Here is a 26,276-nt window from a genome sequence, read left to right as displayed (position 1 = left end):
TGTTGCCAGGTTTGAGCTACTGCAAACACACCTGCTGTGAACATTCGCATGCAGGTTTTTATGTGAACTGCATTCGTACATTTTTAAGGCACATAAAATACGAAATAAATTCCTAAAGAAATATCTTCCTAAATCAATACAATCACAAGCATTTGTTGAACCAGTGTAGCACAGTGATTAAGATCATGAGCTTTGGAATCAAGAAGATCTGGGTTCGAACCTCAGTTTGGCTACTTCTTTGGTTGTATTATCTTGGACAAGTTAAATGAACTGCACTGAGCCTTGATTTCTTCATCTGTGAAATGGGGAAAATAATACATGTTTCACAGGCCGTTTGTTAAGATTAAATCTGCTAGTATGTGTCAGGCCCTTAGCATAAGTACCTGGCACATAGTTGTTGCTCTTAGTTGCTTTGAGTTGGCTCTGACTCACGGCGACCATATGTATGACAGGACAAACAGTGCTCGATTGTGCGCCATCTTCACAATCGTGGGTAGGCTTGAGTCAACTGCTGCAGCCACTTGTGTATTCTGAGTGCTTTCCAGCCTAATGGGGTCATCTTCCAGCAGTGTATTCAACAGTGCTCTGTGGTCCGCAGGTTTTCATTGTCTCATTTACAGAAGTAGGTCAGCATGGCTTTCTTCCTAGTCTGGCTTAGTCCGGAAGCTCTGCTGAAACCTGTCCACCACAGGTGAACTTGCTGGTGTTTGAAATACTGGTGACATAGCACCCAGCATCATGGCCACAAGCAAACCACCACAGTGTGACACACTGACAGATGGATGGTGGCTGGTACATAGTAGGCCTTCAGAAAGTGGTAGCTGATGTTATTATTGGTATCTAGAATGGCTTAAATACTGCCGTGGAAGCAGAAAGGCAACACCTTCCATCTGCTGGCAGGCGTCTCCACCACTTCATCTTCCCCACCTCCCTGCGCCTGCTGCCCCTCCTGCACCCAGGAGCCTCTTAGGTGACCTCCTGCTAAAGATTCCTGCACTTTTAAAACATGTTCTTACTCATTTTATTGATGTTCTTATCAAAAAGCACCACCCACTCAACTTTAACTTCAGAAGCAGGCCTGTTTCCCTTTCCTTCCTAAAGCAAAGATACATCCCTGCCAAGGCAGGACATTTTTATGGTTCATTCGAACCCAAATGTATCATTTGGATTTATGAGAAACACACCCAGTGCCAAGCCCTTAGGGTACATGTACCCAACAAGGGGAGAAATGATTAACAAGCAAAAACCATTCTAGATTTCTGCTCTCTGCTCCCCTCTTTCCCATACCCGGGAGGGAAGGGGGCTGCTGGAAGACGTCCCCCAGAAGCCAGGGGTAGGCTGAGGGGCAGGGTTGGGCAGCACAGGGCCTGCCTTGCACTGAGCTGTGCGGAGGGCATCCTGGGTGAGAAGAGATTTCTGAGGTAACCAGGACGCACCCCAGCTCCGCAGAGCGCTGGCTCCATTTCATTGTTCTGACCCAGCGCTGTTCTGGAGAAAAAGGCAGCCTTTAATGTGCTCTGGAGACAAGCTGCAGGGCCACTTTGCAGAGACGAAGGGCAGTGTTTCTAATTACAGCCTGAGGCTTGGGCAGCGCCTGCTGGAGGCCAGGCTGGTTTTGCAGCATCCATGTTGCAGCTCCTCTTCACAAATATCCCTGAAAACCAAAATGCCAGTTGGCCACATTTTGCTTTTCGTTCTGACTGGTGAATTTGCCAGGAAACTGGACGAAGCCAGGCGGTCTTTACGTTTCCCACTTGTACTTTTCAATTTTAGGGTCTTTTTATAGTAAGTTTGGCAAAATGTGACAGCAACCCACGTTCAGTGCAAGAGCGAGGAGGGAGTAAAAAACCACCCAGAGGCAGATTGTTGTCCCCAGCTCCCATCAGCTTCTCCAAAAGCCGGGCAGGAGGGAGCAGATCTTTCAGCGTTCATTGGAGAGTTCTAGGCGGCCAGCAAGCAGAGCAGGGCTGGATCTCCCTGGCAGATGCACCAAGCACTGGGATGAAAAACGGGCTTCTGGAGGTGCAGGCATGGGATGGCATGGCCAGGAGAGGTGTGAAGGGCGGGTCAGGGCGCTGGAAACTGTTCCTTTATCAGCTGTCTGTTAGCAAAGAGAGGGAAATGACTTCTTTCACACCTTTAGGCAGGAGTCCTGGTCTGTGGGAGCTGAAATAAGCCTTATCGAATGCTGAGAATGGCAGGACCTTCGGAGTAAGTTACTGTTGTTAGTGAAAACTTACGGTAGCCCTGTGGTTTTCCAGAAGGAGAATCTGGGTCCTGAGGGGATGAGACAGCACACAGCTCCTGGCAGATCCGGGCTTAGAAGCCAGGTCATTTAACTACCCCCCCACCTCATTTTTTAACCTCACTTCAAAGTTTCTCGGTGATGCAAATGATTAACGCACTTGGCTGCTAACCAAAAGTTGGTGGTTCAAGTCCACCCGGAGGCGCCTGGGAGGAAAACCCTGGTGATCTACTTCTGAAAATTCAGCCATTGAAGTCTATGGAGCAGAGTCCTACTCTGACACACACGGGGTCACCATGAGTTGGGATCGACTCGAAAGCAACTTTTATTTTTTTAATGCTGCCCTTAATTTTCATAGTTGTAACTTTTTTAGTAATTAGAATCAAACTTACTTTTAGATGTTTAGAGTTAAACACCAAGGGGCCCATATGTATGTAGTCATGATACTACTTATTGTTGTTGTACTCTTTTGCTATTGTATCTGTACTAACAGTACTTTTCAGGGCTTCCAGGGATGAAAATGGCACACTTAACCAAAGCAAACAAACACAATCCCATGGCATGAATTATTTATAAGAATACCTCAGCAAACCAGCAGTCCTCTTTCTTGACAGCCTTGACTAGCCAGGCCACAGCTTAGAACCAGAAAATAAGCATAAAGCAGCCTGAACAGGAAGCCTGTGAGACCGAGGCCAGAGGTTTCACCTGTCAGAGACTCTTCCTGGGATCCCTGTCACTTTCCTTGCCAGGCAATTTTAATAGCAGTTGTATGCATTTCAACAGGTGTGTCCTCTCAGGATGGACTCTAAGATTCAATCACTAATGTCTCTGTTCTGTGTCAGATAAATGAAATTTTCCTCCACTGCCAGCTGTCTGACTCTAGAACGCACACCTGATACACAAAACCCAGTGCCGTCGAGTCGCTTCCGACTCGTAGATGGAGGGCAGAGACAATGGGCCAGCTCAGGGGCAAGGCAGAAGAAGGAGGATAATGTGGTTGTTGTTGTTAGCTCCTCTTGAGTCACCCCCCCCAGCTCATGTTGGCCCTGACTCATGGAGACCCCATGTACAACGGAATGAAACACTGCCCGCTCCTGTGCCATCTCCATGACCAGTTACAAATCAGACTGGTGTGATCCATAAGGTTTTCACTGGCTGATTTTGAGAAGTATATTACCAGGCCTTTCTTCCTAGTTCATCTTAGTCTGGACGCTCTGCTGAAACCTGTTCAGCATCATAGCAACACTCAACCCTTCACCGACAGATGGGTGGTGACTGTGTATAAGGTGTCTTGGTTGGGAATTAAACCCAGGCCTCCCACATGGAAGGTGAGAACTCTACCACTGAACCACAGATGCCCTCTCAAAGATGATAATAACTAATAGTTACTCTACGTGCTATCCATGCAGTATTCCATTTGACTCTATGAAGCAGGTCCCATTGTCTTTATTTTATGACTGGGGAAACTGAGGCACAGAGAAGTTAAATAACTTGCCCAAGTAATGTAGCTTGTCGATGATTCACCAAAGGCAAGTGTGACGTCAGTGGTCATGAGCTCAGTACTGCCCTGTGCTGGCTGGGGGCATGAAAGAGGGTTGCTTGGGCCTTGTGTGATGTGTGGAAACTCACAATGCTCAGTTAAAATCAATGCAATTCCCGTCTGGGAAGCCATCCCACACAGGGAAGGCCTCGTTCGGTAGTGGGCTTCAGCAATGCCCGAGCTCACTGCCTGAGTTCTGGACAGCCTTGGAGGCCTCCTTGCCCCCACTCATCGGTTCCTTCTTTGGCATGCAGTGCAGCCCCCACCTGGTGTGCAAACTCAGGCTCTGTGGGAGCTGCCATCTGGGCCTTCACTACGCATTCCAAGACAGTTTCTGTTCATCCAACTTTGTATTTCATATCAGGCCTCCCAGGTGGAAGGAAGGCAATTCTAGGGGTGACTGTGCAGACAGCTACCACTGTCATCCAACAATGGTGCATGTGTTGAGCAGTGCCCAGCAGCAGGGGAAAGTCACACAATGCAGGGAAGGATGCCCTGAAAATTCCACACTGCCAGCCCTCAGCACTGCCCAGCAATCGTCTCACATGTCCCTGGTCAACTCTCTCTTCCACTTCTCAAGTCGTCTTCTCTCTCCTCAACCTTCAGAGTCCCATCTCCTCTCTCAGGAGGTCAACCATAGCAGACAGAAAACGCCAGCCACCTGACAAGCACTCCTTCAATGTCCCACTGCCCAAGGTACCAACCTATGGCATCATGGTGGTTAAGATTGTGTGTCAACTTGGCTGGGACATGATTCCCAGTGTTTATACGTGATCACTCCCATGATGGAATCTGCTGTGAGTAGCCAATCAGTTGAAAGGGATTTTCCTTGAGGGTGTGGCTCGCATCTGAATATAAGCAGACACTCTGGCTTTTTTGCTTGCTCTGGATTCTGCGGCTGCCTCCTGTACGTCTACCTCCGGTTCTTGGGACTTGAGCTATTAGCTTATCTGTTGACCTTGGAATTCATTGATCTTCACAGTCTGTGGGCAAGAATCCTACTCTCCGACTTGCTGATCTTGGGTTCACCAGCCCCTGTGGCTATGTGACTAAAGAGAAGTCTCTATCCTGATCCACAGACTTGAGACATTCCAGCGTCTACAATCGTGTGAGCCCTTTCCTTGATATAAATCTCTCTCTCTCTCTATTTTTTTTCTATATATATTTATACACTTTACTGGTTTTGCTACACTACAGAACCCAGCCTAAGACAGACATTGCCATCTTTCCTAGCCTCTCTCTTTTTACGGTGAAGGTGGGCCTTACTGCACACTGAAGGCTATCGTCCACTTATTCTTGGGATTTCCTTCTTTCCCACCTTGTGATTAACTCTATTGATATCATCTCTCGGCTTTTCATTTCCTCAGAAGCATGTGCTACAATAGGCCATCCCCTCTTCTTAAAACACTCTTTCCTTGGCTCAGACTTCGCCAGTCTCTGTTGCTTTCCTCCTCTTCCTCCTGCTATCCTGTGCACTTGTTTTTCAGGTACATGTTCTCTAACTCAGCAGTTTACAAACATTTTTGAAAGACAACATTACATTCTTTAGAAGTATTGAGGACCCCAAAAAGTTTTTGTTTATTGTACTGGAAATTAAAACTGAAAAACTTAAAAAATATTTATTAATTCATTAAGAATAACAATAATAAATGTGTTATATAAATAACATTTTTAATGGAAATAACTATATTTTCTAAAACAAACAAAATTAGTAAGAAGAATGACATTGATTTACATTTTTACAAGTTTCTTTAATGCCTGGCTTAAAACAAGATAGCTGGATTCTCATATTTACTTCTTGCAATCCCTTTTTTAAAAGGCATCTTTATTAGGATATAATTCACATATCATACAATTCACTGGTTTAAATTATACAATTTAATGGTTTTTAATACATTCACTGACTGGGCAATCATTACCACATCAATCTGAGCTCATTTTTATCATCCCAAAGAGAAACCCCACACCCATTAGCAGTCACTCTCCATTTCATCCCAAACCCCCCTAGCCATGGGCAACCACTATTTTCTGTCTCTGTATATTTGCCTATTATTCATATGAATGGAATTATGCAATATGTGGTCTTTTGTGACTAGCTTCTTTCATTCAGAATAACGTTTTCAAGCTCTGTCCATGTTGAGGCCTGTATCAGAACTTCATTCCTTTTCATGGCTGAATATTATACCCTTGTCTGGATATACCACACTTTATCAGTTGATCTACACTTGGATTTTTCCCACGTTTTGGTTTTTAGGAGCAATGCTATGAACATTCACGTAAAAATTTCTGTGTGGTCACAAGCTCTAATTTCTCTTGGGTATACCTAGGAGGAGAACGTCTGGGTTGTATGGTTAACATTTTGAGAAGCTCACTTTTCCGGAGCAACTGCACCATTTTACATTCCCACCGGCGGTGTATGAGTGTTCCAATTTCTTCACATTCTGGCCATCACTTGTTAGTTTCCTTAAAAAAAAAAAAAAATTATAATCATCCTAGTGAGTGTGAGTGGAAACTGATTAGATGACAACGGGTTTGGTTTGGTTTGGTTTAGTGGGTGTGACCACCACCTATCTGTCAGTTTGTTGTACTGTGGTGGCTTGCTTGTTGCTAGGATGCTGGAAGCTATGTCACCAGTATTTCAAATACCAGTAGAGTTACTCAGGGTGGACAGGCTTCAGTGGAACTTCTAGACTAACACTGGAAGAAAGGTCTAGTGATCTATTTCCAAAAATTAGCCAATGAAAACCCTATGGATCACAACAGCACATTGTCCAATATAGTGCCAGAAGATGAGCCCTCAGGTTGGAAAAAAAACCTCAATATTACACAGTGGCTGTGACAATGAGCTCAAGCACACCCACGATCGTGAAGATGGCGCAGGACCGGGCAACATTTATTCTGTTTTATGTGGGGCCCCCATGAGTTGGAGCTGACTTGATGGCAGCTAATAATACAACAGTGGATGTGAAGTGTTACTTCATTGTGGTTCTGTTTTGCATTTCTGTAACCATCAATGACGTTGAACAGCTTTTTGTGAGCTTACTAGCCATTTGTATATCTTCTTTAAATAAATGCCTGTATAGATTCTTTGCCCATTTCTTAATTGGATTACTCCTCTTTTTATCATTGAGTTATTAGAATTCTTTTATGTATTCGGGATACCAGTCCCTTATCAGATATATGATTTGCAAATATTTCCTCCCATTCTGTGGATCGTATTTTCACAGTGTCCTTGAAACAGTAGTGTTTTTACTTTTGAGAAAGTCCAAGTCATCTATTTTTGTCGTTGTTGTTGCTTGTACTTTTTGTGTTATATCTAGGGAAACATCTAATTTAAGGTTGTGAAGATTTATGCACACATTTTCTTCTAAGAGGTTTATTATATTTACTTTTAAACATCTGTCTATGATCTAACTTTTCTTTTTCATGTGATATCGAGTTTTCCCAGCACCATTTGTGGAAAACATTATTTTTCCCTATTGATTTGTCTTGAGACTCCTGTTGAAAATCAGTGGATTCTCATATTTGCTTACAGACTCCTTGTATTTCCATATGGACTTTAGGATCAGCTTGTCAATTTTTGCAAAAAAGGCACCTGGGATATTTATAAAGATTGTGTTGAATCTGTAAATCAATTTGGGGAGTGTTGTCATCTTAACAATATTAAGTTTCCTGTCCATGAACGTGGATATCTTTCCATTTATTTAGTTCTTTTAAAATTTCTTTTAACAATGTTTTGTGGTTTTCAGAGTACAAATTTTGTAGTTTTTGTTGAATTTATTTCTGAGTATTATATTCTGATACTATTGTAAATGGAATTTTTAAAATTTCATTTTCAGATTATTCATTGCTTGTGTATAGAAATACTATGATTTTTGTATATTTATCTTGAACTCTGCAACTTTGTGGAATTTATTTGTTAGTTCTAATGGTTTTTTTTTTTTTATTAGCACATTCATTAGGATTTTCTGTATACAAAATAATATTATCTTCAAATAAAGGTAGTTTTCTTCCTTTCAAATCTTGGTTTTATTTATTTTTCTTACCTAATTGCCCTGGCTAGAACATCCAGTGCAATTTTAAATAGATATGATGAGTGTTCTTGATTTAGGACTAAAACATTGTCTTTCACTATTAAGTATGATGTTAGGGTTGGGTTTTTTGTAAATGCTCTGTACCAGGTTGAAAAAATTTCCTTCTATTTCTAATTTGTTGACAATTTTTATCATAACAGGCTGTTGAATTTTGCCATATGCTTTTTCCACATTTATTGAAGTAATTGTGAGAATTTTATCCTATGTTCTTTGTTATGGTGTACAGTTGTCCCTTGGTATCTGTGGCGAATATGGTTCCAGGACTCCCCATAGATAACAAAATCTGAGGGTGCTCAAGTCCCTTATAATAAATGGTACATTATTTGCATATAACCTGCACATATTCTCCCATATACTTTAAATCATCTCTAGATTACTTATAATACCTAATACAGTGCAAATGCTATGTAAATAGTTGTTTTGTAGTGCTGTATTGTTTAAGGAATAATGACAAGAGGCGAGTTGAACAATGCTCGAACAACAAGTGCTGGAGAGAGCTAAGGATCTGTGAAATGGTGGGAGGCTACAGCAGGGCATGCACACACATCGTTTCACTCATGTGGTTTCAGTGTAGCGCTTAGTGTGCAGCAAATTCAAGTTTTGCTTTTTGGAACTTTCTTTTTTTTTCCTGAATATTTTCAATTCATGGTTGATTGAATTCACAGATGCAAAAGCTGTGGATATGGACGGTCAAATGTATTACATTAATTGATTTTATATGTTAAACCAATCTTGCATTCCTAGGACAAATGCTACTTGGTCATACTTTTTTTTATTCCTTTTATATGTTCCTGGATTCCATTTGCTAGTATTTTATTGAAGATTTATGAATTTATATTCAAAGGTATAAATATTGGCCTATAGTTTTTCTTTCCTGTGATTTCTTTTTCTGCTTTGGTAGAAAAGCCTGATGATCTGCTAATGATCCTTTTTATTTAAGGTTAGCAATGTCTCTCTTTCATTACTGATTTTAGTAATTTGAGCCATTTCTCTCTCTCTCTTTTTTTTTTCTTGGTCATTCTAGCTTAAGGTTTGTCAGTTTTGTTGATATTTTTGAAGGACTAACTTTTGCTTTTGTTCATTTTTTCTATTATTTTTCTATTCTCTTTTTATTTATTTCCATTCTAATCTTTATTACTTCCTTTCTTTTTTTTTTGTAAAGCAAAAAGAAAGTTTTATTGGGCGTATATTCAAAGAGACAAAAGTTGAAAATGGACAAGCATGCTGCCACAGCCATATCTGCCTGAATCCAAGGAAATTACAGAATAGACAAAAGTGGGAAAATGGACAAGCATGTTGCCAGAGCCATGTCTGCCCAACTCGGAGGAATGTTACAGAGTCATCAGTATATATTAATATTACAAATGGGCAAAATGATTGAAAGCTTCACCTTTTCACAGATTGGCTAAAAACTGTTAAGTCACCCTGATTCTACATTTTGAATCTTCTTTCTTGACACTCATTGGTCCAGGTTTCAGTAATGAGAGTCAGAAAGGTCTTCATTGGTCCAACAAATCTTACTATTCACTAAGTGCTAATAGAAAAAGATAAGACTGGAAAGTATGTGCATCTTTCGTGCTGTGTTTTATGATTTGTTAACGTGACAGTTTCCCTAAAAGATGTTTTCCAAGATTGTCTTAGCTATTGTCTTTATACCTCAGGGCCCAGCTAATGTGTCCTTGTGAGTTCCTTTGAGTCTAGCTCCAGCTGGGCCACACTCTGGAACCAGGAATAATGGCTCCAATATTATCTCCGAATCATTCCCTCCTTTTAATCGGACATTGGAGATAACACACCAATGATCGATACCTGGACTTAGTCAGGCCCTTAGATGGCAGCCATGGCAGGCTCTTTAAACTCACGGTGCTGGTTTTTCCCCAGATACCATCTAGTTCTTCACCAGGATCTTAAGTAAGAGAGATGATCTCATCTATTGCATTGCCGAAGTAAGCCGACTCAATGTACATCAACATTTTAGCCCAAGGCCTTTTTTTGCCTTTTAAGTGTGTAAGACAATAGAAGATAAGTTTTATTATGCTTAAACAGGATGTACACTAAGAATTCCTTGCAATAGTGACCTAGCCCATGTACTAATTCCTGATGGTAACCAACCAAATAATCTTGTTGTTTGTAAGGGTATTACAGTCTTCCTTTCTTTTTCTTGATTTAGATTTGGTTTGCTCTTCTTTTTCCAGTTTCTTAAGGTGTGAATTTTGTCTTATTGATTTGAGATCTCTCTCTTTTTTTAATACAGGTGTTAAAAGCTATGAATTTCCATTTAACCTCTATAAGTACTGCTTTATCTGCATCCCACCCATAAGTTTTAATATGTTGTGTTTTCATTTCTATTTATCTGAAAGTATTTTCTAATTTGCCTTGGTTTTTCTTTTTGATTCATCGGTTATTTAGGAGCACATTGTTTAATTTCCACATGTTTGAGAGTTTCTCAAAGTTATTTCTGGTATTGATTTCTAATTTTAATTCATTGAGATTGGGGAGCATTCTTTGCATGATTTCCATCCATTAACATTTGCATGATTTCCATCCATTAACATTTACTGAGGTTTGTTTTATGGCCTCACATGTGGTCTATCCTGGAGAATGTGCTATGTGCTTATGTGTGTCATTCTTCTGTTGTTAGATGTAGTGATCTTTAGAGGTCTGTTAGGTCTGTTAGGTCTAGGTGGTTATAGTGTTATTTACATCTTCTATTTTCTTAGTTGATCTTCTGCCTAGTTATTCTGTTCTTTATGGAAAGTGGCGTATTGAATCTCCAAATACTATTGCTGAATTGTTTATTTCTCTTAATACAGTATTTGCTTCATGTATTTTTGGGCTCCATTGTTAGATCCATACATGTTGATAATTGTTATTTTTTTTTTTTTGATGGAGTGACACTTTTATCATTATAAAAATGTCCCTCTTGATTTGTAGTAAATTTTTGTTTTAGAGTTTATTCGGTCTGATGTTAATATTGATAGTCCAGTTATTTTTTGCTAGTTGTTTTCATATATCTTTTTCCATCCTTTTACTTTCAATCTATTTGTATCTTTAAACTTAACAAGTACCTTCTGTAGGTAGAATAGTTGGGTCTTTCTTTTTAAATCCAGCCTGACATTCTGTTTTTTTATTCAATTATTTAATCCCTTCACATTTAGTGTTATTATTGATACAGGTGTATTTATGTCTATCATTTTGTTCTTTGTTTTCTATATATCTTTACGCTTTCTTGTTCCTCTGATCCTCCTGTGCTGATTTCTTTTTCATTAAGTGAATGTTTCCTAGTATAACATTTTAATTCCTATACTGATTTTTTCACTAAATTTTTTTTGTCATTTCCTTATGGGTTGCTCTAGGACTTACAATATACATCTAAACATATTAGAATCTATTTTAGATTTATACTGACTTAATTCTAGTGAGGAAACCCTGGTGGCATAGTGGTTAAGTGCTATGGCTGCTAACCAAAAGGTCAGCAGTTCGAATCTGCCAGGCGCTCCTTGGAAACTCTATGGGGCAGTTCTACTCTGTCCTATAGGGTCGCTATGAGTCGGAATTGACTCAACGGCAACGGGTTTTTTTTTAATTCTAGTGAGATATAGAAATATTACTCCTATATAGTCCAGCTCCTTCCCCCATTTGTGCTATTATCATTAGACATAGCACATCTCTATGTGTTACAAACCCAGCAACACATTGTTATGATTGTTATTGTATTTTTATTTATATATATAGATATCTTTTAAGGAACTTGGTAGAATAAAAGAGAGCAAGCATATATTCATAACATTTGTTATATTAATATTCTTATTTACCATTTCTGGTTATCTGAATGTCTTCCTGTGGATTCAAGCTAACGTATGATGTTATTTCCTTAGTCAAATGTAACTTGCTCCCACCCACTCCCTTTGTGCCACTTTTGTCAAATATGTTACATTTCTGTACGTTACAGGCCCAACAATATAATTATATACATATTGTTTAAAATAATTACTTTCTAAATGAGCTAAGAGAAGAAAGGAGAGGAAATGTGATATTATATTGTCTTTTATAATCACCTACATAATTACCTTTACCAGTGCTGTTGTTTTTTTCATGTGGATTAGAATTACCATCTGGGGTCACCTGCTTTCAGCGGGAAGAACTTTCTTTAGTATTTCTTGTAAAGCGTGTCTGCCAGCAAAAAATTCTCTTCAGTTTTTTTTTTTTTTTTAATCTGGACATGTCTATTCCACTTTCATTATCCAAAGATAGTTTTATTAGATATAAGAGTCTTGGTTGACAGCTTTTTTTCTTTCAGAATTTTGAATATGTTATACCATTGTCTTCTGGCCTATATTGTTTCTGATCAGAAGTCAGCCATTAATCTTATTGGAGTCTCCCTGTATGTGATGAGCTATTTTTCTCTTGCTGATATTAAGATTTTCTCTTTGTCTTTAGTTTTTAACATTTTTACTATGATGTGTCTGTGTGTAAATCTCTTTTCTTTTATCCTACTTAGAGACCTTTGAGCTTCTTAGATGTATAAATTAATGGTTTTCTAGAAATCATATTTGGACGTTTTCAGTGATTATTTTTTCAAATACTTTTTCTGCTCCTGTTGCTTTCTTCTCTCCTTCTGGTACTGCCATCATGCATGTGTTGGTGTGCTTTACAGTGGCATATATTTCTCTAAGGTTTTGTTCATTTGTCTTTATTCTTTTTCCTCTCTGTTCTTCAGATTATGTTATCTCTATCAATCTATCTTCAAGCTCTCTGATTCTTTCTTTTGCCAGCTCAAATCTACTCTAGTGAATTTTTCATTTTGGTTATTGTACTTTTCAATTCTAGAATTTCCATGTAGTTCTTTTTTATATTGTCTATTTCTTTGTTGACATTTTCTATTTGAGGAGACTTTATCATTATATCTTATTTTACTTCTTTGACAATTTTTTCCTTTAGTTCTTTGAACATACTTATAATAGCAGCTTTGGAGTCTTTTTCTGCTAAGCCCGACATATGAGCCTTGTCCAAAGCTGTTTCTATTTGCATACCTCATAAATTTTGTTGAAAATGGTACATTTTAGATAATACTTTGTAGCTACTCTGTAGGGGAACAGTCCCTGAAGAAGGACATCATGCATGGCAAAGTAGAGGGTCAGCAAAAAAGAGGAAGACCTTCAATGAGATGGATTGACATAACGGGCTCAAATATAGCAATGATTGTGAAGATGGCACAGGACTGGGTAGTATTTTATTCTATTGTACACAGGGTTACTATGAGTTGGAACTGACTCGATGGCACCTAACAACAACAACAACAACTCTGTAGCTACACTTCATCCTTCTGTAGCTATGTTGATCCCCAACTCTTGGGGGGCTTTTTTGGCTGTTGTTTGTTTATTGACCTGCCTGGACTACTTCAGTCATGTCTCTTACACTTACAGTGTACAGCCTCTGATGTCACTCCTCAAAGAGTGTAGCTTTGGGCATATGTTCAGTCACATTGGGATGACAATGATCTTATCAGGACTCTCTTTGGCTGTCTCTTTCCCTGATCTTTCTTTTAAGGTTTTTGTCTCTGTTGGTATCACACCCAGCTGTGAGCTTCCACTAATAAACTGATGGATTGCTCTATTGTTTTAAACAGTGCTTCAACAGCCTGATTCAATTAAACTCATGTCCATTTGCAAAGGTAGTCTTTGGAACCAACCTTTGAGTCCAGTTTCAACTCCAGAGAGAGGTCTTCTTAGTTGCCTCTTTGCCTGGCTCTCTCTGTTAAACTACTAGATGGTAGACAGTTTAGCTTTTAGTCTTCATGGTGTGACAAGATTCCTCGTAATTACTTGCCACCAAAACCCCCATTGTTTTTGGCACAACAGAAGGCACATTCATGCTGGACAAGTGCATGGGATAACGCTTGTGTTAGTCATCTAGTGCTGCTATAACAGAAATACCACAAGTGGATGGCTTTAACAAACAGAAATTTATTTTCTCACAGTCTGGTAGAGTACAAGTCCAAATTCAGGGCATTGGCTCCAGGGGAAGGTTTTCTCTGTCAGCTCTGGAGGAAGGTCCTGGTCCTCAATCTTCCCTGGTCGAGGAGCTTCTCAGGCACAGGGACCCCGTATCCAAAGGATGTGCTCTGCTCTTGGCACTGCTTTCTTGGTGGTATGAGGTCCCCAACTCTCTGCTTGCTTCCCTTTCCTTTTTATCTCTTGAGAGATAAAAGGTGGTGCGGGCCACACCCCAGGGAAACTCCCTTTACCTTGGATCAGGGAGGTGACCTGAGTAAGGATGGTGTTACTATTCTACCCTAATCCTCTCAACATAAAATTATAATCACAAAATGGAGGACAACCACAGAATACTGGGAATCATGGCCTAACCAAGTTGATACACACTTTTGGGGTGGGGGGGGGGACATAATTCAATCCATGACAACGCTTTACTCACATAGAGAAGAGACAGAGTGAGACCAGCTCCATTAGCAGGCACTGGTCTCCCATGGCCAGCAGGATCGCCCACTGCATGTGGCCAGTGAAGGGAAGATGTCCTACCCCTCTCGAGAATGCTGTAGACTGAAGAAACCCCAGTTCCTCCCTGCTGGGAACAGATATAGAAGTGGGATTGGCAGGTACCATGTGGTGCTCGTGAGTGTGCAAGAGACAGAGAAAGTTACTGTGTGCCCTCTGTGGGGGCTGGCTTCTCTGATACGGAGAAGGAACTGAGACAGAGAGTAACCTAATTTCCAGCCTCCTTATCAGAGAATGTTCTGGTCTCAAGGCCTTTACTTAGATGGCCCAGAAGGGAGGTGTTGAGACAGACCATTTTCTCAACAGTTTTTGACAGAACTCTTAGGCTTGAACTTCCCCGTACTCTGATCAAATAAAGTCAGTTCCCTTGGGGACAGCTAGAGAACTCTGTTATTAAGGCTTACCACTTCCCTTGTGCCTGGTTTGTGCTAGACTACTAACCTAAAAGTGCCACAGAAGAAAGGCCTGGCAATCTACTTCTGTAAAGATTACAGCCAAGAAAACCCTATGGAGCAGTTCTACTCTGTAACACACACGGTTACCATAAGTCAGAATCGATTTGATGGCAACAGGTTTGATTTTGGTTCTCCACTTGGACAAAACCTCTGCACCGCTGCTCCAGAGCTGGGGGCAGAGACAGTGGCCCACTTGTCTCAAAGTGATACCCTTGCTTTTTGATCAGGGAGCTGGGTGAAGACAGTAGCTTCTGGTCTTCTTGACTTGCCTCTCCTAATGTGTTCTGGGGTGTAGGTAATCAGGGACTGTATTTGTGGTAAGCCATGCCTAAGTTTTGCACACTATGAGTGGTACACGGGTCAAAGAAGGGCGCTCCAGACTTCTCAGCTATGCTTTTTGGAATAGAGTTTCTGCAACACGGAGATGGGGGTAATGAAACATGCTGGCAGCCTATGCCTCCTGGGAAGAAACTATAGCCCTAGCCTGGATGCTGAGTGGAGAGGGAGCCCTGCGTTTCTGACTGCACACGCCCGACAGAGCTGGGGTTTGGGGAGAGAGTCTTGGCTCAAATGCTGCAGACTTTCGTTGTTCTTACCAAGATGTCATGGATTGAATTGTGTCCCCCAAACTACGTGTATCAATTGGGCTAGTATTGTGTGGTTGTCCTCCATTTCGTGATTTTCCTATGTGTTATAAATCATAAAATCTGCCTGTGGTTAAAGAGGATTAGGGTGAGATATAATACCCTTGCTCAGATCATATCTCTGATCCAATGGAAAGAGATAAGAAGCAAGAGAAGTGAGCAGAGAGTTGGGGACCTCATACCACCAAGAAAGCAGTGCTGGGAGCAAAGCATGCCCTTTGGACTTGGGGTTCCTGCACGGAGAAGCTTCTAGTCCAGGTGAAGAATGATGACAAGGCCCTTCCTCCAGAGCTGACAGAGAGAGAAAGCCTTCCCCTGGAGCTGATGTCCTAATTTGGACTTCTAGCCTACTAGACTGTGAGAAAATAAACTCCTTTTGTTAAAGCCATCCAGTTGTGGTATTTCTGTTATAGCAGCACTAGATGACTAAGACACAAGGTTTGTAGATTTTCTTGAATAAATGTTTCTCTGTTTGTTGGATGTACTTAGGAAAATTTTCAGAGACTTAAAAAAATACTTTTTTCTTTTTATTGTTTTCACCCATTATGGTGTTTCCCTGGGGAGATGATCTGTGGGGCTCCTCGTGTCCCTGTTCTAGAAGTCGGCTCTCCTCTGTGTTCACTCTTGCAGGAATAGCACACATAAAGCAGCCTCTGGAAAACCCTGTACACTCATGACAGAATGAGAGTACAGTAGAAAAAAATAATGGCTTAGCAAGGTTTTTAAAATAGTTTTGACCTCTGGATCCCCTGAAAGGGTCTTGAAGAACCCCAAGGATTCCAAAGGCACACTGAAAATCAGTGTTTTCAAAATGTTAAATGTCTGGATTTTTCTCAGTTTTGTCCTAAAATCACTTCTGTTCTATGTTCTCGTCTTAGGTGAGTCCATTCACTTTGGCTTACAGCCCAGACGCCTTGGCCTCTTAGCTTTATACCTCCAACCTGAGCTCTATACTCACTGCTTAAGACATCTCCATCTGGGTATCTTAAAGGTTCAAATGCAGTAAGTACAAAATGAACTCAAGCTCTTCTCAAACCCAGTCTTCTCTCAGTGTTCCCGTCTCAGTGACAAGCACGTCAACCCCATGAGTTTCTTGGGCCAGAGAATGAGGATTCATCCCACACATCCATTCTTACTCAATCCAAAAGAAAGCTCTGACAATATTATCTCTAAGATAATTGTGAAATCCGTTCTTCTTTCCATCTTTATCATCACCTCCTATGTTCTAGCCGCCATCATCTCTCATACAGGCATTGCAATAGCTCTCTAATTTCTCTCACTGCATCCTCTCTGGCTTGCCTGACATTAATTTTTCATACTGCAGACAGAGGGATTTTCCAAATTAAGAATATGATCATGCCTCCCTTCTGCATAAAGCCCATCAATAGCTAATCGTGGCTTCTACACTAAAAGCAAAATCTCTAAGCATGGCCTATCCTTATATGATCTGATCCTTGTCCACACTGGTAGACTTGGCTCATATCACTTCTCCTTGTTTTCTGCACTGCAGCTATGCTGGTCTATCTATTCATTGGGTGTGCCATGCTTGTGGCCACCTCAGGGCCTTCATACAAGCTGTTTCTTCTGCCTGAAACGTTCTTCTCACGACACTTCTTCATGAGTGTCTACTCCTCGTCCTTCAGATATTTACTCAGGAGTCCTTCTTGGGCCCTTCAGACTAGACTAGATCAAGTCATCAGAATATCTGCTTTAAGGCACCATGGCCATTTCAATTGTAAGATTTGGCATCATTTTAAGTTTGCTTGACTAATTTTTGTCTCTACTACTTAACCGTAAATTCTTCCAGGGCATGGACTATATGCTCTTGCTTACATTTTAAGCCCAGCTCTTAGCCCAGGGCCTGACACTTACGTAGTAACTAATAACTATCTAAATGTTACTATTGTTACTAGTACTCTTACAAATGCCTACTAAGCTTTTGCTGAAGGAAAAAAGTAAATGAGTGATGAGAAAAAGGTTAGTTCTTCATTGCAGAAGTATTTCCTGTGCAGTTGGAAAGCTTATCTGATTGGGATGATGTACTGACTGAGAGGGCGGACTGAGTGGACCTGAAGGTCCTTTTGGATGATAAGATTTTATTCTAAATTCAAAATAATTAATCCATCTGAACTGGACATTTGAGCAGCTGAGTGTACATTAGTACACCCTGGTCCTCTTTGGCCTTTTGCATTAAGCCTGAAGCTGCATTTCCTTTGGTTGCCACCCCACTCAGATTATCCCCATGACACTTCTTTGATGGCAGGGCTGCCTTGCATTTCAAAAGGCAGCCCATGGTGTAGTTATTTAAACTTTTCTGGTTTGAAGCAATGGCTCATGTTCTGCGACAGTGTGACTTTGTGTTGAGACAGAGTGACATGACGGCATCTGGAGACACTTCCTCCCTGGTGTGCTGTCAGCCACACAAACTGTTTCCTCTCAATATGCTATCATACAAACATTTTTACATTTACAAATATCAGACGTTTGTCATCACGGTCTGCACCCTCCCTCCCCAGCAGTCGTCTGGCTCCATGTGAAGGGATACATCAACCTCAGGTGGTGGTATGATTGGTGGAGGACCAGGAAAACCCCACACTCACAATGGCTCCCCTGTTGAGTGAAAGGCAGCTGTGTATTATAGAATAAAATTCTAGAATTTATTAATTTCTTTTGTAACCATGCTGCCAGAAAGAAATTTTTCTTTGTCTGTATAGCTTATTACTGCTAAGTTTAATTCTCTGTGGAAGACTTTCTGTCTTGATTTTGTTAAAGCTAAAAAAGAATTATATTTGAATTTGCAAATGTATTTTTATTTTATTTGTCTCAGACTTTACATCAGAATAGACTCTGGATTCTTAAAGGTCAGGGTTGTTGCGTTTGTTCTTATCTCCCTAGTTGAATGAATGTAGGAAAATTAATAAGGTCCAAAAATAAATAAGTGTTCACATGCCAATAGTTTTGCCTTCTGTTTGTTCTTTCCTTGCTGCAGCCAGAAAGAACAGTAACAAAATTCAAGGCTGTATTAATGGTTCTATTGTGAAACATAATTATTTGTTATCTCCTATTAGATCTTTTGCCTTGCCGATGTCAATATATGAAAATATTGACTATTATCCATGATGTGACAAGCAGGCTATATGGAATCCAAACATACTATCTTTCAGTAATGGGCACTAATGAAGTAAGAACAGCATTCTTGAAATAAATTGCCCTCATGTCGACTCCAATTCATGGTGACCTATGTGTGTTAGAGCAGAACTGCACTACACGGGATTTTCAATGGCTGATTTTTCTAAAGTGAATTGCCAGATCTTTCTCCTAAGGCACCTCTGGGTGGACTCAAGCCACAAACTTTTTAGTTAGAGTTGAGCATGTTACCCATTTGAACCACCCAGGGACTCCTAAAGGGATAGTTAATCGATCAAGAATGGTCCTGGGCACAAAGGAGACGCAGGTGAAATTAGTCATGTGTCTTTTCCGGTTTTCCGTTGGAACCCATTTCTCCTTCTTGTAGAATATTCTAGTATCACTGTACAAACTCCTAGTGACCTCAAGCTACCTACCTCCTTTTTGCCATAAAGTCCTACCTGAACCTCTGCTCATGAAATACCTCCAAGCTCCCTCTTCCTCCTCCCCTCAAAACTTAACCACCACATGTCTTATTCCTTAAAGACCCCACCTCCTTGCAAGCAAATTTGTCAAATTCACTTGGGTTGCTGTGTTAAGCGTGTTAACAGGCTCTGTCTTCTGGGATTAACATGGAGCATTTTAACTTCGTAAAACATTTCACATCTTTTATCTTGCTGGAGTCTCAAAATATCCCAGAATGTAATTTGCCCAATTGTTGGCAGCAAAAGCTTGAGTGGAATTCAGGTTACCCGAACTCCAGTGCCTGGCTCTTTTCCCACACGGCTTTATACATATGTAGGGGGGCAGCGGTGAGTCGGTGGTAGAATTCTCGCCTTCCATGCGGGAGACACAGATTCAGTTACCAGCCAATGTACTTCATATGCAGCCACCACTCATGTCAGTGGAGGCGTAAGCTTAGCTATTATGCCGAACAGGTTTCTGCAGAGCTTCCAGACTGAGATGGACCAGGAAGAAAGGCCTGGTGATATAGTCCCAAAAATCAGCCAATTAAAATCCTATGGATCTCAATAATCCGGTCTGCAACTGATCACGGGGATGGTACAGGACCTGGCAGTGTTTCCTTCTGTTGTGCATGGGGTTGCCATAACACCAGCTGACAACAACAACAACATATTCACATACTTGTGTTTCATCAAAGTCCAGTGAGTGATTTTACTCCAGTGCCCTGGGACAGGTTTTGGGGCAGTCAGCGCAGCCTCGAGAAGCCTGGCGTCCACGAAATCATAGCCTGAAGTCAGCTGGCTCTTCCATTTGGGGCGTAGGGTCGGCCTTACCAGCTGACCTGTACTCATTTCTGACTCTTGCCATCTCACAAAATGAGACCTCCAGAGGGTTTCTCCCAGCACTGCCTTCTCTGTATCATTTGCATCTTGATTTGGTCTTCTGTGTTGGTGTTCAAGATTCCTTTCCCCAGGAGCCTGCAAGATCCTGCAGGGTAAGTGCCTCTTTTTGCCTCGCTTTGCACTCCCAGGGCTGGCTCCTTGGCACAGAGCAAATGCCCACCTGTATTTGCTGAACTGAATGGGATGAATCCTTGTTAGGTGTGTCAGGTGGAGCCATGCTCCACTAAAACATACCAGAGGTGATAAAGCAAGCACAACAGAAATCACCCATAGCAATGGAGGCTGTGCCCTTCCCAGGGGTCATTTTGTTAGGCCATCTGCTTACCTTACGCTGTTGCAAGTGGGCAACTGCTCATGACACCTTTGGAATCCCTCTTTTGGCATTGACTTTGACTTTCTTCTGGATCAGCCTCAATCTTAGCAAATCTTCATCATTTGAAGGTAGCCTTAGATTTTGGAAATAGCTAAGCCATTTGGAGCCAACTCTTAAAAAAAAAAAAGGTGAGTTATCAGGCTAGATGGTGCTATTTTTTGAATATATAAACAAACAAAAAAATGTCACTTAAGCAATTAATTAGACTTTTCATACATTGTTTCTTAAAGGAAAACGATTCAGTTAGATACGTCCTATTGTGAGGCCAAGTACTGTGCCTGACTGAATTACCCAAAATAGTAATTTAGAGGGGCTTCCAAATACCTGAGGACAGGGCTCTTATCTTTTCATCTCTCTCCCTCTTCTGAGCACAATGCTTGGCTCGTGATCAGTGTTTAATAAAAGATTTTTGAATACATGAATGAATAAATGACCTTGAATACAAATCAAGTATAATTACCTTGTAATAGTGTGTCTGTGTGTGTCCCTTCTTGTGATCTAGTCTGAAGGAGTTGTCTGGGCCGTTCTCAGCTGGTGTCTCTCATGCAGTTGCGTTCAGAGGTTGGCTGGGGTGGCATCGCCTGAAGCTTGTTGGGGGGCTGGAGGCCCCACTTCCAAGGTGACTGTGGGCTGGCAAGTTGTTGCTGGCTGTCCATCAACTCTTCCGCGCTGAGGTTTCAAAGGGGCTGCTTAAGTATTCTCCTGCATGGTGGCTAGCTTCCCGCAGAATGAGCGATCCAAGAGACTTAGGCAGAAGACTTGTATGACTAGCTTTGATGTCTTACTGTTTTACTTGTACAGTATTCCATTGGTTATACTGGGCCCTCCCTGATTCAAAGTGGGAGGGGATTACACAGGGTGGAAATACTGGGAAGTGGGAATCATTGGGGCCATCTTGGAGTCTGGAATCTGGCCCCTTATCTCTTTCTTTCTCTCTCTTTGTATATGCAGACCTGGTACATATTTTTTGAGCCTCTACTATACGTCAAGTGCTAGGTTTGGGGATTGGGGATTAAAAAAAGTGATTAAGTGATGGCTTTGTCTTCAAGGATTCTATTGTCTAGGAGGAAGAGAGGTGAACCAGTATCATCTGACTACCATGTTTTAAGGACGATGGCTGGGGTGTGCAAAGGAAACCAGAGGAACATAGCTAAGTTGGTCTTGGGGCTCACCAGGACCCTGAAGGACTATGAGTTAGTTGGGCAAAATTGAAAGGGAAGATTGCCTCAGTAGAGGGAATAGTCTGGGCAAGAGACACAGAGGCATGTGAGAATATGGCGTGTTTAGGGAACCGCAAGGGTTTGTTGCCAGAACCAAGAGGCATATGTGGGGGACTTGCAGGATATGCAGGTGGAAGGTCAGTGGGGTGGATCAAATGAGGTCCTGTTGAACTATTTTGAGCAGGGAAAGGATAGGATTAAATCTGTGTTTTAGAAAAATCACTCTAGTAATATGTAAAGGATGAATTAAAGAGAGACCAAATGGGGACTGATGGGGTTTGCAGCAAGGATCCAGGCCAGGAGTTGATGGGGATTGTTACAGATTTAGTTGTGTCCCCAGGAAGTGTCTGCTCAAGTCCTGACCCTGTTACCTGTGAATTAACCTTGTTTGGAAATGGGTCTTTGTAGATGTAATTAGTCAACATGAGGTCACGCTGGAGTAGGGCGGGCCTTAATCCAACATGAGTGGTATCTTTTAAAAGAGAAGAGACACAGACCAAAAGACACAGAGAGAAGACAGCAAGGTGAAGATGGAGGTAGAGATTAGAGTTAGACTAATGCAAACCAAGGAGCACCAAGGATTGTCAGCCGTCACCAGAAGCTGGGAGAGAGGCATGGAATAGATTTCTTTTTCAGAGCCCTCAGAAGGAATTAACACTGCCAACACCCTGATCTCAGACTTCTAGTCTTCAGAATTGTAAGACAATTAATTTCTGCTGTTTTAAGCCTTCCAGTTTGTGGTATTGGCCTACAGTAGCCCTTGGAAACTAAAACAAAGGCTTAAACCAAAGCAGTGGGAGGGGCTGGGAATGGAAAAGGGGGAAGAACTGGAGAGATGTTGATGAAGTAGGACCCATGAGACCAGGTGACTGGACATGTAGGGTGAATGGAAACGCAGAATCTGGGATGACCACAGAGGCAGGGCTCATGGGCTGGATGGAGGCTGGGCCCCTTCCTCCAGATGGGGAAAGAGAATGCTACCGATGGCCAAACATAAGATTTAAAATCGGCCTATATTTTCTTGTCTGTAAAGTGAATAGTATTTTCTATTTCTAAAAAAACATTTTGTTTCTACTTTTAGGTAAGTGCTTTTCTCAATGTCTAAGGAGTGAGTAATTTAAATAAAGATATTTACACTTTAAGGTTTTCTTAGTACTTCTAAACAGAGACATATGTTTAAATGCTAAACAAGTTTTAAATCAGGGTTTCTTGCCATTGTAACCATCTTCGCTGATGGAAGTCATCGTGTTTTTTCTTTCTGGGTCCTAGACTAAATGGTAACATGTTAATCAGGTCATGGGGAGCGTTGTCAGATTTAGAAAATAGAAATGCCCCCTTAAATTGAATTTCAGATGTTGTTGTTAGGTGCCGTCGAGTTGGTTCCTACTCATAGCAACCCTATGTGCAACAGAATGAAACACTGCCCGGTCCTGCGGCATCCTTACAATCGTTGTTATGCTTGAGCTCATTGTCACAGCCACTGTGTCAATCCACCTCGTTGAGGGTCTTCCTCTTTTCTGCTGACCCTGTACTCTGCCAAGCATGATGTCCTTCTCCAGGGACTGATCCCTCCTGACAACATGTCCAAAGTATGTAACACGCAGTGTCGCCATGCTTGCCTCTAAGGAGCATTCTGGCCACACTTCTTCCAAGACAGATTTGTTCGTTCTTTTGGCAGTCCATAGCATATTCAATATTCTTTCCCAACACCACAGTTCAAAGGTGTCAACTCTTCTTCGGTCTTCCTTATTCATTGTCCAGCTTTCACATACATGTGATTGAAAATACCATGGCTTGGGTCAGGCGCACTTTAGTCTCCAGGGTGACATCTTTGCTCTTCAATACTTTGAAGAGGTCCTTTGCAGCAGATTTGCCCAATGCAATGCGTCTTTTGATTTCTTGACTGCTGCTTCCATGGCTGTTGATTGTGGATCGAAGGAAAATGAAATCCTTGACAACTTCAATCTTTTCTCCGTTTATCATGATGTTGCTCATTGGTCCAGTTGTGAGGATTTTTGTTTTCTTTATGTTGAGGTGTAATTCATACTGAAGGCTGTGGCCTTTGATCTTCATTAGTAAGTGCTTCAAGTCCTCTTCACTGTCAGCAAGCAAGGTTGTGTCATCTGCATAATGTAGGTTGTTAATGAGTCCTACTCCAATCTTGATGCCCTGTTCTTAATATAGTCCAGCTTCTTGTGTTATTTGTTCAGCGTACAGATTAAATAGGTATGGTGAAAGAATACAACCCTGACACACACCTTTCCTGACTTTAAACCACTCAGTATCCCCTTGTTCTGTCTGACCAACTGCCTCTTGATCTATGTACAGGTTCCTCATGAGCACAATTAAGTGTTCTGGAATTCCCATTCTTCGCAGTGTTATCCATAGTTTGTTATGATCCACACAGTTGAATGCCTTTGCATAGTCAATAAAACACAGGTAAACATCCTTCTGGTATTCTCTGCTTTCAGCCAGGATCCATTTGACATCAGCAATGATATCCCTGGTTCCATGTCCTCTTCTGAAACCGGCCTGAATTTCTGGCAGTTCCCTGTGGATATGCTGCTGCAGCCGCTTTTGAATGATCCTCAGCAGAATTTTGCTTGCGTGTGATATTAATGATATTGTTCCATAATTTCCACATTTGATTCGATCACCTTTCTTGGGAATAGGTTTAAATATGGGTCTCTTCCAGTCAGTTGGCCAGGAAGCTGTCTTCTATATTTCTTGGCATAGATGAGTGAGCACCTCCAGTGCTGGATCTGTTTGTTAAAACAACTCAATTGATATTCCATCGATTCTGGGAGCCTTGTTTTTTGCCAATGCCTTCAGAGCAGCTTGGACTTCTTCCTTCAGTACCATCGGTTCCTGATCATATGCCACTTCTTGAAATGGTTGAATATCGACAAATTCTTTTTGGAGTAATGACTCTGTGTATTCCTTCCATCTTCTTTTGATGCTTCCTGCATCGTTTAATATTTTCTCCATGGAATCCTTCACTATTGCAACTCGAGGCTTGAATTTTTTTCTTCATTTCTTTCAGCTTGAGAAACGCCGAGCGTGTTCTTCCCTTTTGGTTTTCCATCTCCAGCTCTTTGCACGTCATTATAATACTTTACTTTGTCTTCTCGAGAGGCCCTTTGAAATCTTCTGTTCAGTTCTTTTACTTCATCAATTCTTCCTTTTGCTTTAGCTGCTCGACGCTCAAGAGCAAATTTCAGAGTCTCCTCTGACATCCATCTTGGTCTGTCAGTCCCCCACGTGTCTGTCAGTTTGTCGTACTGTAGGGGCTTGTGTGTTGCTGTGATGCTGGAAGCTATGCCACCGGTATTCAGATACTAGCAGGGTCGCCTATGGAGGACAGATTTCCCCTGAGCTTCCAGACTAAGACAGGCTAGGAAGAAGGGCCCGGCAGTCTACTTCTGAAAAGCACTAGCCAGTGAAAACCTTATGAATAGCAGCGAAACATTGTCTGATACAGTGCTGGAAGATGAGCCCCCCAGATTGGAAGGCACTCAAAAGATGACTGGGGAAGAGCTGCCTCCTCAAAGTAGAGTCGACCTTAATGACGTGGATGGCGTAAAGCTTTCGGGACCTTCACTTGCTGATGTGGCACAACTCCAAATGAGAAGAAACAGCTGCAAACATCCATTAATAATCGGAACCTGGAATGTACGAAGTATGAATCCAGGAAAATTGGTAATCATTAAAAATGAAATGGAACACATAAATATCGATTTCCTAGGCATTAGTGAACTGAAATGGTCTGACATTGGCCATTTTGAATCAGACAATCATATAGTCTACTATGCTGGGAATGACAACTTGAAGAGGAATGCTGTTGCATTCATCATCAAAAAGAACACTTCAAGATCTATCCTGAAGTACAACGGTGTCAGTGATAGAATAATATCCATACTCCTACAAGGAAGACCAGTTAATACGACTATTATTCAAATTTATGCACTAACCACTACGGCCAAAGATGAAGAAATAGAAGACTTTTATCAGCTGCTGCAGTCTGAAATCGATCAAACATGCAATCAAGATGCATTGATAATTACTGGTGATTGGAATGTGAAAGTTGGAATCAAAGAAGAAGGATCAGTAGTTGGAAAATATGGCCTTGCTGATAGAAACGATGCCAGCGATCGAATGATAGAATTTTGCAAGACCAACAACTTCTTCATTGCAAATACCTTCTTTCACCAACATAAATGGTGACTATACACATGAACCTCGCCAGATGGAACTCACAGAAATCAAATTGACTACATCTGTGGAAAGAGATGATGGAAAAGCTCAATATCATCAGTCAGAACAAGGCCAGGGGCCGACTGTGGAACAGACCATCAATTGCTCATATGCCAAGTTCAAGCTGAAGCTGAAGAAAACCAGAGCAAGTCCATGAGAGCCAAAATATGACCTTGAGTATATCCCACCTGAATTTAGAGACCACTTGAAGAACAGATTTGATGCATTGAACACTAGTGACCAAAGACCAGGCGGGTTGTGGAATGACATCAAGGACATCATCCATGAAGAAAGCAAGAGGTCACTGAAAAGACAGGAAAGAAAGAAAAGAAAAGAATTTCAGATAAATAATGAATAATTGTTTAGCATAAGTATATGCCATGAAATTTGGGATATATTAAACCTTTAAGGGTTCTTTATCTAAATTCAAACTTATTTGGGCA

This window comes from Elephas maximus, chromosome 20, assembly GCF_024166365.1.
Source record: "Elephas maximus indicus isolate mEleMax1 chromosome 20, mEleMax1 primary haplotype, whole genome shotgun sequence".
Lineage (NCBI taxonomy): Eukaryota > Metazoa > Chordata > Mammalia > Proboscidea > Elephantidae > Elephas > Elephas maximus.
The sequence above is the reverse complement of the archived record's forward strand: the minus strand, read 5'-3'. Positions refer to the sequence as shown.